Source organism: Cynocephalus volans, chromosome 6 (genome assembly GCF_027409185.1).
Source record: "Cynocephalus volans isolate mCynVol1 chromosome 6, mCynVol1.pri, whole genome shotgun sequence".
Lineage (NCBI taxonomy): Eukaryota > Metazoa > Chordata > Mammalia > Dermoptera > Cynocephalidae > Cynocephalus > Cynocephalus volans.
In genome coordinates, this window is record NC_084465.1 from 155,353,997 (window position 1) to 155,369,611 (window position 15,615).

At 42.0% G+C, this 15,615-nt stretch overlaps 1 pseudogene; it reads right to left on the bottom strand.

Moving 5' to 3' along the window:
- Positions 1 to 1,919: 1,919 nt before the first annotated feature.
- LOC134381096 (DNA-directed RNA polymerase III subunit RPC5-like) overlaps positions 1,920 to 15,615 on the bottom strand; it is a 54,211-nt pseudogene continuing 40,515 nt past the window's right edge.

Consider the following 15,615-nt stretch of genomic DNA (forward strand, 5'->3'; position numbering starts at 1 on the left):
TCTCCCAACTTTTGACAATTATGAATAAAGCCTCTAAAAACAACTGGGTGTAGAATTTTGTGTGCACAACAGTTTTCAGTTTTTTTGAAGAAAAACCAAGGGGTGTGACTGCTGAGCCACACAGTAAGAATGTTTAGTTTTGTAAGAAACTGCCAAACTGTTTTCCAAAGACGCTGTGTACCATTTTGCATTCCTACTAGCAACTAATGAGAGGTCCTGTTGCTTCACATTTTCACCAGCATTTGGTGTCAACATTTTGGATTTTGGCCTAATTGCGTGTGTATTGATACCTCATTGTTGTTTCAGTTTGTAATTCCTTAATGACATATGATGTTGAGCATCTTTTCATATGCTTATTTGCCATCTGTATACCTTCTCTGATGAGATGTCTGTTCAGGTCTTTTGCCCAGTTTTTAGTCAGGTTGTTTTCTAATTGTTGAGTTTTAAGAGTTGTTTGGTTATTATGGATAAGAGTCTGCTAACAGGTATGTCTTTTGGAGATATTTTCTCCCGTTATATGGCTTGTCTTCTCATTCTCATTGACATTGTCTGCCACGGAGCAGAAGTTTTTAATTCTAATAAAGTCTAGCTCTTTAATTCTTTCTTTTATGGGTCTTTGGTGTTGTATCTAAAAAGTCATCATCATATCCAATGCCTTCCAGATTTTTCTCCTGTGTTAGCGTGTTGAAGTTTTATAGTTTTGCTTTTACACTTAGGTCTTTGATGTATTTTGAGTTAATTTTTTTTTAATGGTGTAAGGTCTGGCTCTACATTCGTTTTTTTGGCATATGGATGTCCCGTTATCCAGCACCGTTTGTTGAAAGGATGTTCAACCACTGTTGTGTTTTACATTTAGGTCTGTGATTCATTTTGAGTTAATTTTTGTGAGTAGTATAAAGTCTATCACTAGATTCTTTTTTTGGCATGTGAATGTCCTGTTGTATCAGCACCGTTTGCCAAGTGGCCTGTGCTTGTTCTATTGTGTTGCCTGTGCTCCTTTGTTAAAGATCAGTTGGTTGCATTTAGTGAGTCTATTTCTGGGCTGTCTATTCTGTTTGATTAATTAATTTATTACATCTTCAATACCACACTGTCTTGATTACCATTGTTTTGTAGAAAGCCTTGAAGTTGGGTACTGTTAGTCCTCCAACTTTGTTCTTCTCCAATATTATTTTGACTATTCTGGTATTTTTGTCTCTCTCTGTAAACTTTAGAAGAGTTTTTTGGTATCCACATATTAACTTGCTGGAATGTCGACTGAGATTGCATTGAATCCATAGAGCAAGTTAGAGCTGACATCTTGACTATATTGAGACTTCCTATGCAGGTAAGTATGAAATATCTCCCCATATATTTAAGTTTTTGATTTCTTCCATCACATTTTTAGTTTTTCTCATATAGGTCTTGTACATATTCTGTTAGGTTTATATCTAAGTATTTTATTTTTTTTGTGCTGATATAGATCACATAGTGTTTTTAACTCTAAATTCCAGTTATTCTTTGCTGGTTTATAAGAAATAGATCAGATCAAGTTTTTGTATTAATCTTATATCCTGCAATTTTGCTATAATTGCTTATTAGTTCAAGTCATTTTCTTGTCAATTCTTTTGGCTTTTTTTTTTTTTTTTTCCAATCCTGCCCATGTTAATACACACTCTATTTTGAGAATGAAACCAAATAATAAGCAAAATATCTGAAGAATTTCAAATTGTACTGCAAAGAAAGTCCTGGCTGGTCCATTCTGGGAGTAATCTCACTTAAGCTGACCCTACCACTTGCTGAGTATGATCCTCTCTGTCCACGGGGCTGCAGTACCACACTCTTGCTCAGTGTCTGCTGGAGGAAGTCAAGACTGTACTTGTGGCTCTGCTGTCCTTCCTTGGGCTTGGATTCATTGGGTTAGTGGTTTGCTGCTATTGTCAAGACGGTACCATCACTTTAAGGTACCACATGTCAGCATAGCTTACTCTGTAGTCTTTTAGCACTTTATCCACCTCCTGTTTACTTAAATCCACTCCACACTCTTGAGTCAACCAGATTGGATCTTGTTCAGGCATTCCCAGCAATTTTTAGAGAACAAAACCTGTCGATGCTGATCACTCATGTGTCCAAACTCCATTTGGTCATCCAGGGAAACAGCAGTCAGGGAGTAAAAGGCACCAGTATCTTCTTGCACCATGTCCTGCAGCATGGCCTGCAGCGTGTGTGGCCAGGGGGCGTGCTGGCCAAGTGTAGGTGAAGAGATGTTTGAATTCTCTCAGTGTGAGAACGAAGTGTTTGTGAAAGGTGGCCTCCATGAAGGCCCTCAGTTCCTGGGCACAGCCTGGGGGCAGGTGCTCACTGAAGCTGTCCCTCCTGCTGCCCACCTGGCAGGCAGCCTGTCAGCCAGCCTGTTGTTGAGGCTGCCGCTGGGTGAAGTGTCCATGGGCTTCTCTTCTCCTGCTTCCTGCTCTTCCTTTTTCTCTCCCTTCTCACTCAGGGGATCCTCCTTGATCCTCACACCTGGCAGGACCATGGGCACCCAGTTCTGCTCCTTCTGCTGCTGCAGCTCCCGTTCCAGCAACAAGTGATTCTGCCGGGCCCTGTTTTTGGCTGCTTGGACCCGCTGCTCTTCAGACACTAGCCCAGCAGGCCCTGATTGTCCATCGGGCTTCTTTGGCATGGTTTCCCTTACAAGATTATAGAGTTTTTGTAATTTTTCCTGGATGCCCGTCCACATGTGCTGCTGCTGGACCACATCCAGATGCTTCTTGATGAACTCCCTGCCTTAGGGCGGGATGACACCCCAGCGTATGTTATTCCTCAGTACCTCCATGTGCTCTAGACAGGCCTTCACGTCCTCAGTGTAGAGTTTGGTCAGCATCGCCACCTCTTTACTCACCACCCAGTGGCTCTGCATAAACTTCCACATAACAGAGTCTTGGCCTCTGCAGAGCACCTCAGCAGGCACGCTGCTGTGAGCGCTGGATGACTTTTTGGGGTACAGGATGTAGCTCTTCACTACCCAGTTTCTGTAGATTATCATTGCCACCTCCTGAATGCCACACAGAACAGTCCCAGAGTTGATAGAGGGGCATAGGAGACTCATCAAGTTGGCAAAAGGTATGACCTTCAAGTTTTTCCTGAGGATCTTGATCTGATTGGCCAGGTGCAGGGTGAGCAGCTGGGCCATGGACAGGACATTGCTGGGGGCCACAGGATTGTCATTCTCCTGGCTGGCTGGCATCAGCATCATGAGATACTCGCTGGGATACTTGAGGAGCTCCATGTTGTCCACCTTGTTGGAGCCCTTGCACAACAGGTGCTAGCTGTCATGCTCCCAATGGCTGTCCCTCAGGCCATAGTGTAGTGCAGGTGGACCCAGCGCTCTTCAGCATGCTTCTCTTGCAGTACTTGTAGGACTGCATGTGGCACTGGCGGGCCTGCTCTGACTGGCCGGGAGAACCGCTTGGTCATCTGCTTAACATCTTCTTCCACCTAGTCCTGTGACGAGTCCCCCACCTCACTGGCCACCTCCCTTTCCAGGTGCTTGGTGTGTGCCTCATGTAGCAGAAGGTGGGCTGGAGCTGCAGGATGCCATGTAAAGGCATCAGGTGGAGCTCCCCTGAAACAGATATAGCTTCTCTGCCAGACTTTTGGCCAAGTACACATCCATCTCCTGTATGACTGGGTCATCCATTTTGTTTGTCATCTTAGAGGAGAGCAAGCTGCACAGTCCTGACACTCCATCTTTCCATGGGGACCATGCACAGGCATCAGCAATGGCCCAGACACCCGCGGGCTGCAGAGGCAGTGGCCCCCAGCTCTTCTCTTAGGCAGTGGTCATGTTGCTGGTGGAGAAACTCTGGCAGACCTCTTTAGGCTTTTCTTTGTAGACAGTCATGTCATCTGCAAAGACAGTTTTATTTCTTTTTTCCAAATCTTTATATCATTTTTTCCTTTTCTTGTCTCAATGCATTAGCTAGGACTTCCAATATGAAGTTGGAAAAAAATAGGGAAAGGAGACGTCTTTACCTTGCTTCTGATTTTAGCAGGAAATCTTTGAGGTTCTTATCAGTCAGCCTAATGTTAGGTGTCAGTGTTTCATAGATGTTCTTTATCAACTTGAGAAAGTTTACAACCATTTCAAGTGTGCTGAGAGTTTTTATCAGAAATGGGTGTTTCATGTTGCCACATGTGTTTTCTGCATCTATTGATATGATCATCTGATTTTTCTTCTTTAACCTGTTGGTGTGGTAGGTTAGATGAATAGATTTATTAATGTTGAAGCAGCCTTTTAGACTAGAGATAAATTTAACTTGTTTGTGCTCTATATCTTTTATTCATTGATGAATATTACTTGCTAATATTTTCTTGGGATTTTTTGCATATGTTCATGAGAGGTATCGATCTGTAGTTTTCTCTTACAATATTTTTGTCTGCTTTTGGTATAAGAGTAATGCTGTCTTCATAGAATGAGTTAGAAATTAGTCTCTCTGCTTCTGTCTTCTGGAAGAGATTACATAGAATTGGTATAATGTCTCCTTTAAAAAATGTTTGGTAGGATTAACCAGTGAATTCATCTGGGCCTGGTGATTTCTGTTTTGGAGAGTTATGATTTATTGTTTCTTTTCTTTTTTATTTTTTTAATTTTAATTTTTATTGAATCAAAACTAATGATACATATTTTTGGGTTTCAACATTGAGATATGTTGATCAAATCAATATTACTAGCATATATATTGTTACAAATTTCTTTATGCCCCTGTCCAATCTCTCCTCGTTCCCCTTTCTCTCCCCCCTCTGCACTCTAATCACCTTAGATTTCTTCTCTCCCTCTGAAAGAGTAATGGTTACTCTGTTGATTTGCTGCCCCAATAATCTGTCCAATACTGAGAGACATGAGCAAGTCCCCCATGCTATCCTAGACTAGATGTCTCTTCTGTCATTATGAAATGGGTTCTGTGGAGACAGACATCCAGCTTCTTTATTTATCTCTGCTGGTGACTCTCCTTGTGTCAACTCATGCCAGTGGCTGGCGGACCTTATGCGTGGTGGTTGCGGCATCTATCCGCCTTCGCAGCAGCCATGGTTATCATAGTAGCTATGGTGGGCCACTCACATGGAGGAGAAGTTTTTGTCGTGCTCTGTGGTGCTGGCAGTGTGCCTGGTTGTGGAGAGTGACTGATCCCCAGTTCCATGCCCTGGGTCGCCAAGTGGGTCCCAAGGCACTGGCACGGTGTGCCTGGTTGTGGGAGGGGGGGTCAAGTCCCCTTCTCCAAGCCCCAGATCCCTGGGTGGGCCCCAAGGCACTGGCACTGGGTGCCTGGTTGTGGGAAGGGGGCTCCAGTCCCAGGCTCCATACCCCGGGTCCCTGGGTGGGCCCTGAGGCACTGGCGTGTGGTGCCTGGTTGTGGGAGGGGAGTCTGGTCCTCATCTCCATGCCTCAGGTCCATGGGCAGACCCGAGGCACTGGTACAGTTTGCCTGGTGGTAGTAGGGGGATCTGGTCCCCTTCTCCATGCCCTGGGTCCCAGGGAATGCCTTGAGGCACTGTCAAGGGGTGCCTGGTTGTGGGAGGGGGGTCTGGTTCCTGGCTCCCTACCATGGGTCCCTGGATGGGCCTCAGGGTGCTGGCACATGGTGCCTGGTTGTGGGAGGGTCGTCCAGTCCCCTTCACCATGCCTTGGGTCCTCAGGCGGACGTTGAGGTGCTGACATGGTGTCCCTGGTTGTGGGAGGGAGTTCTGGTCCCCTTCTCCATGCCTTGAGCCCTCAGGTGGGGCCCCGAGGCACTGTCACAGCATGCCTGGTTGTGGGAAGGTGGTCCGGACCCTGGCTGCTAGCCCCGGGTCCCCAGGTGGGCCCCTAGGTATTGATGGTGTGCCTGTATGTGGGAGTGGTGTCCGGTCCTTGGCTCCAGTCCTCAGGTTCCCAGGTGGAGCCACGAGATGCTGGCGGTATGAATGGTTGTGGGCAGGGGTCCTGCCCCCTGGCTCCATGCCTCATGTCCCCTGGTGGACCCCAAGGCATCATGGTGTGCCTGGGCCAGAACTAAGTTTTTGTCCTTTGCTTGCTTCTAAAACAGGGGAACTTCCTGTGGGAACCAGTCCTTGAGCTGTGTGGTTCAGGTAAATTGATGCTTTGCTGCTGTTTCCCTAGGGAAAGCTTTTTGTGCAGCTCAGGGTTTAATGGTTGACCTTATAGGTACTTGCGGCTCTCCAGATACTCGGTGCACCTGGGTTGTGTAGAAACTCTGATCTGGGCCTGAATCTTTTCATCAAACTGCACTCCATGCAATTCTGCATTCCCATCCAGTCTCCTCTGAGTGGTCCTGAGCTGATTGGGGGGCAGGTCAGCTGTCCTTGCTGTGTCCCAGTGTTCCCCTGGTGGGCCCGTCTCCCCTATAGTCCATGCTCCAAACACTTCCCGTGGGACAGGCCCTGCGCCAGTCCCCTGTGATGACTCACTGGCCTCTGAGTGTCTCTTTTTCTGCTGTTCTGGCTCCTCACTCCTGTATGGGTCCACAGGAACCCTATTAGTGGTCTTGCTGTCCTGGGGGCCACCAAAGTTCTCTTCTCCCCTGCTGCCTCCAAGTAACTCCATCTAAAGGGCACAGCCGTGGCTTCTGCCGGCTCCTGCTCCATGTGCTCCAGCATTAAAGCGGCCGTGGCCAACATGCTGAGAGCAGTTTTTTCTTTCTCTCATCCTGGTTTCTCCCGCCTTCATGAACTCTGTAGGTCTCTCCTCCTCTTCCCCTGAGCTCCAGCGGCCCCAGCTTGGCTGACGTTACATTTTTATAGTTGTAAATTCGTTGATTTGTGGGAGAGAGTGACCCTGGGAACTGTCTATGCCACCATCTGGACCAGAAGTCTATTCAGTTTCTTTAACAGATACAGGCCTGTTCAGATATTCTGCTTCTTTTTGTGTGCGTTTTTTCAGTTTACTCTTTCCAGAAGTGGGTCCATTTCATCTAGTTCATTGAACTTGTGGGCATAGAGTTACTAACAGTATTTCTTTATTATTTTGTTGTCCATGGGATCTATAGTTTTGCCACCTTTTCCATTTCTGATATTAGTAATTTGTGTCTTCTCTCTTTTTTTTTCTTTTTTAGCCTGGCTAGGGGCGTATCAATTACATTGATCTTTTAAAATTGCTTTTGTTTTATTTATTTTATTTCTAACTAGTAAATAATAATCATGTATATTTATGGGGTACAATGTGATATTATGATACATGTTTCCATTGTAGAATGATTAAATCAGACTAATTAACATATCACCACTTGCTTATTTCTTTGTTGTGAGACCATTTAAAATCTATTCTTTTAGTAATTTTGAAATATATGGTACATTATTATTCACTACAATGACAATGCTGTACGACAGATCACTACAACTTATTCCTCTTGTGTAACTGAAGCTTCACACCCTTTGACTAACACCTCCCCTTTCCTCGTCCACCCCTCCCATTATGTTGGTTTTCTGTATTGATTTCCTGTTTTCAATTCCATTGATTTCTACTTTAATTTTATTCTTTCTCTTCTGCTTACCTTGGATTTTATTTTCCCTTCCCTTTCTAGTATCCTAAGAATGAAGCTTAGATCATTGTTTTAGATGTGTTTTTTTGTATAATATACGCATTCAATGTTATACATTTCCCTGTAAGCAGTGCTTTATTGAATCTCACAAATTTTGATAAGTTGTATTTCTATTTTAGTTAATGCAAATATTTTAAAAATTGGCTTTGGATATCTCCTTTAATCCATGCGTTACATAGAGTGTGTTGTTTAATCTCCAAGTATTTTTGGATTTTTCAGCTATCTTTTTGTTATCGATTTCTATTTTAATTCCATTGTGGTTTGAAGTAGATGTCATGTGATGTCTTTTCTTTTAAATGTGTTTAGGTGTGGGGCCGAGCCCATGGCGCACTCCATAGCGTGCGGCGCTGGGAGCGTGGCGACATTCCCGCCACGGGTTCGGATCCTATATAGGAATGACCGGTGCACTCACTGGCTGAGTGCCAGTCACGAAAACGACACACACACAAAAAAATTAAAAAATAAATGTGTTTAGGTGTGTTTTATGACCCAGGATTTGGTTTTGCTTGCTGAATATTTTATGTGAGCTTGAGCAGAATATTATTCTGCTGTTGTTGGATGAAGTAGTCTACAGATGTCAGTTATATTCAGTTGATTGATGGTGCTCTTGAGTTCAACTATGTCCTTACTGATTTTCTGCCTCCCGGATCTGTCCACTTGTAATAGTAAGGTGTTGTTGCCCCCAGTCATAATACAATATTAGTAGATTAAATTATTACAATAATATATTATAATAAAAGTGAGTGCATCTGTTTCTTCTTGCTATTCTATTGGCTTTTGTTTCGTGTATTTTCATGCTCTGTTGTTAGGTGTCTACACATTAAGAATTGTTCTGTATTCCTAGAAAATTGACCCCATTATCATATGTAATGCCCCTGTTTATCCCTGATAACTTTCCTTGCTCTAAAGTGTGCTCTGTCTGAAATTTATACAGCCTCCCACTTTGACTGGATTAGTGTTGGAATGGGATTTCTTCCTCCATCTCTTTACTTCAAATATACAAGGGTACTTCAAAAGGTTTGTGGAAAATGGAATCAAAAGATAAGAATCTTTCCATGAACTTTTTGAAGTCCCTTTCTGTATGTGTCTTTATATTTAAAGTAGATATCTTATATAGTTGGGTCTTGTTTTTTTGGTCCACACTGACAATTTCTGTCTTAATTGTTGTCTTCAACCATTGACATTTAAAATGATTATTGTCATATGTATATCAAAATCTTCCTGTTACTGTTTTCTATTGGTTGCTCTTGTCCTTTGTTTCTACTTTTGTCTTCCACTCTCTGTTTCTGCATTTTGTGAATTTAAGTGAGCCCTTTATATGATTCTGTTTTATTTTCTTTCCTAGCATATCAGCTATGCTTCTTTAAACTCTTTTTTTTTGAGTTGTTGCTCTAGCATTTGCAATATACGTTTACCACTAATTCAAGTTCAGTTTGAAATAATGCTATACCACTTTAGTGTACTGTGAGCACCTTTTAATAATAAAATAATTCCATAGCATCTGTCTGTCATCCATCTGTGTGCATAATAGAATGCATTGTTGCTGCTGTTATTTTTAGCAAACTATCTGATAGGTCAATTAAGAATGAGAAAAATAGAAGTTTTTATTTCACCTTCAGTTATTTCTTCTCCGATACTCTTCCTTTCTTTATGTAGATCCAACTTTCTTACCTGTATTTTTTCTTCCCTTTGAAGATCTTCATTTAACATTTCCTGTGAGCAAGGTCTACTGCCAACAAATTCCCTCAGTTTGTCTGTCTGAGAAAGACCTTATTTATCCATGTTGGAGAATCATTTCACAGGGTACAGAATTCTGTATTAGTGGGTTTTTTTCCTCTGAACATTTTAAATATTTTACTTCACTCTTTTCTTGCTTGTGGGGGTTCTGAGGAGAAGTTGTTTTTAATTCTTATCTTTGCTCCTCTGTGGGTAAGGTGTTTTGTCCTTTTCTTTCATGGTTTTTTCTTTTTCCTTGATTTTCTGCAGTTTGAATGTAATATGCATAGGTGCAGTGTTTTTGTTGGTTTGGTATTTTTTGTTTTGCACTTGTCCTTCTAAGTGTTCTCTGAGCTTCCTGGACCTGTGGTTTTGTGTCTGACAGTAATTTGGGGGAAATTCTCAGTCATTATTTCTTTAAATATTTTTTCTGTTTTTTTTCTATCTTTTCATTTTGGTATTTCTATTATGCCTATTTTTTATACTTTGTAGTTCTCCCAAGGTCTTGGATATTCTTTTCTGTTGTTGTTTTTCCAGAGATTTTTTCCTCTTTGGTTCTTAGTTTTGGGAGTTTCTACTGAGGCATCCTCAAGCTCAGAGCTTTTTTCAGCTGTGTCCTGTCTACTAATGAGTCCATCAAAGGCACTCGTCCTTTCTGTTAGTGTTTCTGTTCTCTGGAATTTTTCTTTTGACTCTTTCTTAGGATTTCCGTCTTTGCTTAAATGGCCTGTGTGTTCTCGTGTGTTGTCTACTTTTTCCTTTGGATTCTTTTGCATATTAGTCACAGTTGTTTTAAATTTCCCAACTGATTATTCCATTATCACTGCCACATGAGTCTGGTTCTGATGCTTGCTCTGTATCTTCACACTTTATTTTCTGCCTTTCAGTATGCCTTGTTATTTTTTGTTGAAAGCCAGTCATGAAGTATTGGGTAAAACAGGCATTTAGTGATGTGGTAGTTAGGTGTGGAGGGAGGGGAAGCGCTCTGTAGTTCTGTGATTAGGTCTCAGTCTCTTAGAGTCTATGCCCCTACACTGTGAACGTCACCAGTGTTCCTCATTTCCCCCGCTCTGATGGGACAGGATGTCTGGAGGCAGATGTAGTTGGATATTTATTTCCCTTTCCCCACATGGAAGACTAGAGGGAGCTGGAGTTGGGCATTTCCCTTTTCCCAGGTCCTTTAGGCTCTATAGAAGAAAAAGAAAAAATCCAGAGATAGAAGTAGATTAGAGGGTACAAGAAATGGGGGTTGGGAGGAGAAATAATGAGAAGTTATTGCTTAATGGGTGCAGAGTCTATGTCTAGCACGACTAAAAAGCTTTGGAAATAGATAGATGTAGTAGTTACACAGCATTGTGACTGTAATTAATTCCACGTAATTGTATACTTAAAAATGCTTTAGATGGTAATTATTATTCTATATATGTTTTACCACAGTCAAAAAGAATAATTTTTTAAAAATCGAGCAGGTTATGCTCTTATAAAATATTTCCCCTGCAGTCAAGCCTTACTAAGAAGAACGGAATGCTCTGGCATATGTCAAAATTGGTTACTTTCCCCCTCTTCTGTTGGAAACATGAGGGGATTTTTTCCCCCTGAATTCACTGTGAAAACCTGGACAAGCTCATGGAGGTAAAACTCACAGTGTGAGGAGCCGTGTGACTGGGCTCTCCTGAAGTTTTTGACTCTCAAGCGTGTGCACATTGGGCCTTCAGCTACTGGTCAATTACAGTTCAGGCTTTCCGACCTAGTACTGATTCCTGCAGAAGTTTCTGCTAGTGGGTTTCTGTTCCAATAAATTATGATTCTCTGTGTGTGCCTGTCTCTCCATTTTTTGTCATAGGTGTTTGTCCTGTGATGTAACTTCTCTGAGAATCTATGAAGAGGTGTTGATTTTTCAGTTTGTTCAGCTTCTTGTTTGTTGTTAGTACAGAATGGTGACTTCTAAGCACCTTACATGCTGGATTGAACCCAGAAGTCTCCCCATCCTGTTCTGTGCATTCTTTTATTCCATCTTCCCATGTGACTCTCATCCTCTCTGGAGCATCTGGCATATATAAGGGGGTTGTGATAGACTGTTACACTGATAATCAATCCCCAGTGACTCACACTTCCCAGTATTTACTTACACCCTTGTGTAGCTGCCTACCACAATAACCTCATGCTTGGCCATATGACTTGATATGGCCAACAGGTTATCATCAAGCCTAATGTAAGCAGAGACTAGAAAAACGCTTATACGTTGGGGTTGGTGACTTAAATAACACAGCTGTCATGTATAGAAACTCAGTCTAGCCTAGCAGAGGATGAGTGATCACAGGAAGACATAGGTCTCCGCCTTCTAGCCTCACTTCCAAGACCTCAGACATGTGGGCAAAGCCAGTGTAGATGCTCTAGTTCCAACCAACCCATCAGCTGAATGTAGCTCCATGAATGGCCCAAGGAAGAACAGCTGGAGAAACCACAGCTGAACCACAGCATCATGAGAAACAAAACTGTTGGTGTTTGAAGTCACTAAATTTTGAGATGGCTTGTCATGCAGCAATAGGTAACCTGCCCGTGATACTGATCTCTGTGAAGGTATGGGTTCCATTGCTAATCTGAGCATGATTTAAAGTAAATTCAACTTTAACATTTAAATCCTTCATGATAATTCTTATACTCTCATGTTAGGTTTCACTGTCTTTAATTGCCCCTGCTAACAAAATATTTTGGATTATTTTCATTGTCTTTTATTTCTAAATGATTAGGTTTAGTTTTGAATTAGGAAGACTCTTGTTTTATTCTAAGTTGGTATTTCTGGGTAAGTGGGTAGTTCTTTTTAAAAAAACCTTCCAGCTCTTCTGCAGCGCTCTGGAATAAGGAGGGATCTCACCATCGGAGAATAAGGGGAGGACACAGAGTCATGTGGACTCCCCTCGGGCACTCAGAAAGAAGCCTGTGCGAGGACGGAGAAGCCACGGCCCACAGCATCTATAGTCATCCTGCAGAACTGGCCACTGAGATGTTGGGTGCCACCTTCATGTTCTGGTAGTGAGGAAATGGTGGTAAAATAATAACACTCTTTTACAGGAAATACCATGTGCTACATAAGTGTTTGCTATATATAGGTATAGGATGTAAGGATGTAAGTTTACATATAATATGTAATTGTTTGCTGCTGCTCTCAGGACCTTATATATTGACTTTAGAAAGTGAAGCTTACTTTTCAGCTGCTCCCACACTCTTCACCCTTAGTTGTCAGTGTCCTGTATTTAACCCCATCACCAAATGCTCTTAACTATCCTGAGTTTTCTGTTTCTGGAGAGCTATTTTCTGGAGGCTTTGGGGTATTTTTTCCTCTCTATTTCTCTGTCTCTGCTTCTCTCTCACCCAAAGTCTACTGCTTTGGCTGCTAGAGCTGCTAAAATGCTTCATTCTCACTGTGAATCCTCCCAAAAGGAAGCTGGGGGCAGGAAGCCTATGAATGCCCTCAACACAGGTCAGGCTGAGGGCACAGGGTAGGGTGGAATAGAGTGAGCAATCTAGAAGGGCAGCAGAACATATCCAGTGTCCACTGCAAAGGCCCTGAGGCAGGAGTACATTCAAGGAGCAGCCAGGAGGAATCAGCTAGTGTCCCAGGAGGACAGTGAACAGGGTTTCGGGATTGCGTAGAACATGAAGCCTCCTCACTGGACCGAAGCTCCAGGAAGCTTATTTGATTCACTGCCATATGTCCCGTGCTTAGCAGAGTGCAGGATACAAGTATTTATACAAGAGTGTGTGTGGCGTAAATGGATGAATAAGTGAGTGGGCAGGTGAGTGATGAAAGACTAAGTTAGCAAACTTTTTGCAAATAAAAAATTGATGTATGTGACTGCATATGTAAATACCCTGGATTCTCGTTACTCAAATGAACCCCAGTTTGGTTACACAGTGACAATCTATAATATGTGGCATGTAGCATTGGAGGTCTGTAAGTGCAGGAGGGTGGTAGGACTGTCAGGAGGTCAGCCAGAGGGAAGAGAGGGAAGCTGAGGTTTCTTCTCCAGCTTCCTTTCTGCAGGCGGAAGGAAAGAAGCAGTGAAGACCACAGCTCTTGCAGGTGGCCTCTCTGCACAGTTCCTCTGTCCCATTCCTGATCTTCTTTTTCCTAAGGCCACATCAAGCCTAGGGGTGGCATGGTCCCTATATTACTACTGAAGCTTTTGTAGTTTCCCTAAACCCTGCTTTTTTTCTTTATTTTCTTTTAATGAATATACTGGGTTATGAATAAGGTAATTTCAGGAGACATAGTATAGCTGAACAAAATCAAGCATTTGACATGCTTAATCATTGTTTTCCTGTGGATGAATACGGGCTCCATGCAAGGACCTCTAAGTAGATTAATTACTCATTCAACAACTATATCTAAAGCTGCCTTGTTTGTTGTTTAAATCTCTTTATTGAGGTGTGATTGACATACAAAAAGCTGCACATTTTATGTATGCAGCTTGATGTTTTTGTAGATACCTATGCATGTGTGAAACCATTACCACAAACGAAGAGGGATTTATGATCCATCACCTCCGAAAATTTCCTCCCACTCCCTGCATTATTTGGCAGTTTGACAAGTGGAGAGGTTGCAGATGATAAATATATAAACCCAGAAAGTCCTGGTCCCTTATAGTTAAGAGTCTTTACTTACTTAGCTTCTCTCGCACATCAGTTTTACTTTGGGCTTCTTCATAGGAAGAGTTACTTTCCTCCAAGCCTGAGGGTCATTTTCTTCATGGGCCTGAAATCCCTTCCCGTCAGCCAATTCAAGGGCCATCAGGTTAGCACAAACAGTCCTTTTGAAGCCCTTGTGGTTTTCATTCTTACTCTTTTCTAGGTCCTTTCATCTTCCACCAATTCCTGGTCCAAAGGCATCCTGTGTGTTTCATTAGTTTTTTGTTCTGTTTTGTATTCCTTTGTTTTGTTTTGTTTTTCTTTTTATTTTTTTTCAATTTTATTTTATTTTGTCAATATACAATGTGGTTGATTATTGTGCCCATTACCAGAACTTCCCTCCCCCATTCTTCTCAGCAATGTCCTTTCTGTTCGCTTGTCATATCAACTTTGAGGAATTGTAATTGCTGTGTCTTCTTCCCACCCCCCAGTTTATTTGTGTATTTATTTTTTTATTTATAGCTCCCACAAATAAGTGAGAACATGTGATATTTCTCTTTCTGTACCTGACTCATTTCACTTAATATAATTCTCTCAAGGTCCATCCATGTCGTTGCAAATGGCAGTATTTCATTCGTTTTTATAGCTGAGTAGTATTTCATTGTGTAGATATACCACATTATTCATGTCCACTCATCTGATGATGGACATTTGGCCTGGTTCCAACTCTTAGCTATTGTAAAGAGTGCTTCAATGAACATTGGGGAACAGGTATACCTTCGACTTATGATTTCCATTCCTCTGGGTATATTCCCAACAGTGGGATAGCTGGGTCGTATGGTAGCTCTATCTGCAATTGTTTGAGGAACCTCCATACCATTTTCCATAGAGGCTGCACCATTTTGCATTCCCACCAACAATGTATGAGAGTTCCTTTTTCTCCGCAACCTCACCAGCATTTATAATTCACAGTCTTTTGGATTTTAGCCATCCTAACTGGGGTGAGATGGTATCTCAGTGTGGTTTTGTTTTGCATTTCCCGAATGCTGAGTGATGTTGAGCATTTTTTCATGTGTCTGTCAGCCATTCATATATCTTCCTTTGAGAAATACCAATTTAGCTCTTTTGCCTATATTTTAATTGGGTTACTTGTTTTTTTCTTGTAAAGTTGTTTGAGTTCCTTATATATTCTGGGTATTAATCCTTTGTCAGATGTATATTTTGCAAATATTTTCTCCCACTCTGTTGGTTGTCTTTTAACTCTGTTAATTGTTTCTTTTGCTGTGCAGAAGCTTTTTACTTTGATAGAATACCATTTGTTTATTTTTCCTTTGCTTGCCTGTGCTTTTGGGGTCATCTTCATGAACTCTATGCCTGGCCCTACTTCCTGAAGTGTTTCTCCTATGTTTTCTTTATGTTTTATTTCTTAGTAACTTTTATTGCTTCAGGGTATATATTTAATTCTTTAATCCATTTTGAGTTGATTTTAGTATATGGTGAGTGGTATGGGTCTAGTTTCATTCTCCTGCATATGGCTATCCAGTTATCCCAGCACCATTTGCTGAAGAGGCAGTCTCTTCTCCAGTGTTTAGGCTTTGTTCCTTTGTCAAAGATGAGATGGCTGTAGGTGTGTGGATTGATTTCTGGATGCTCTGTTATATTCCATTGATCAGTGTGTCTGTTTATATGCCAG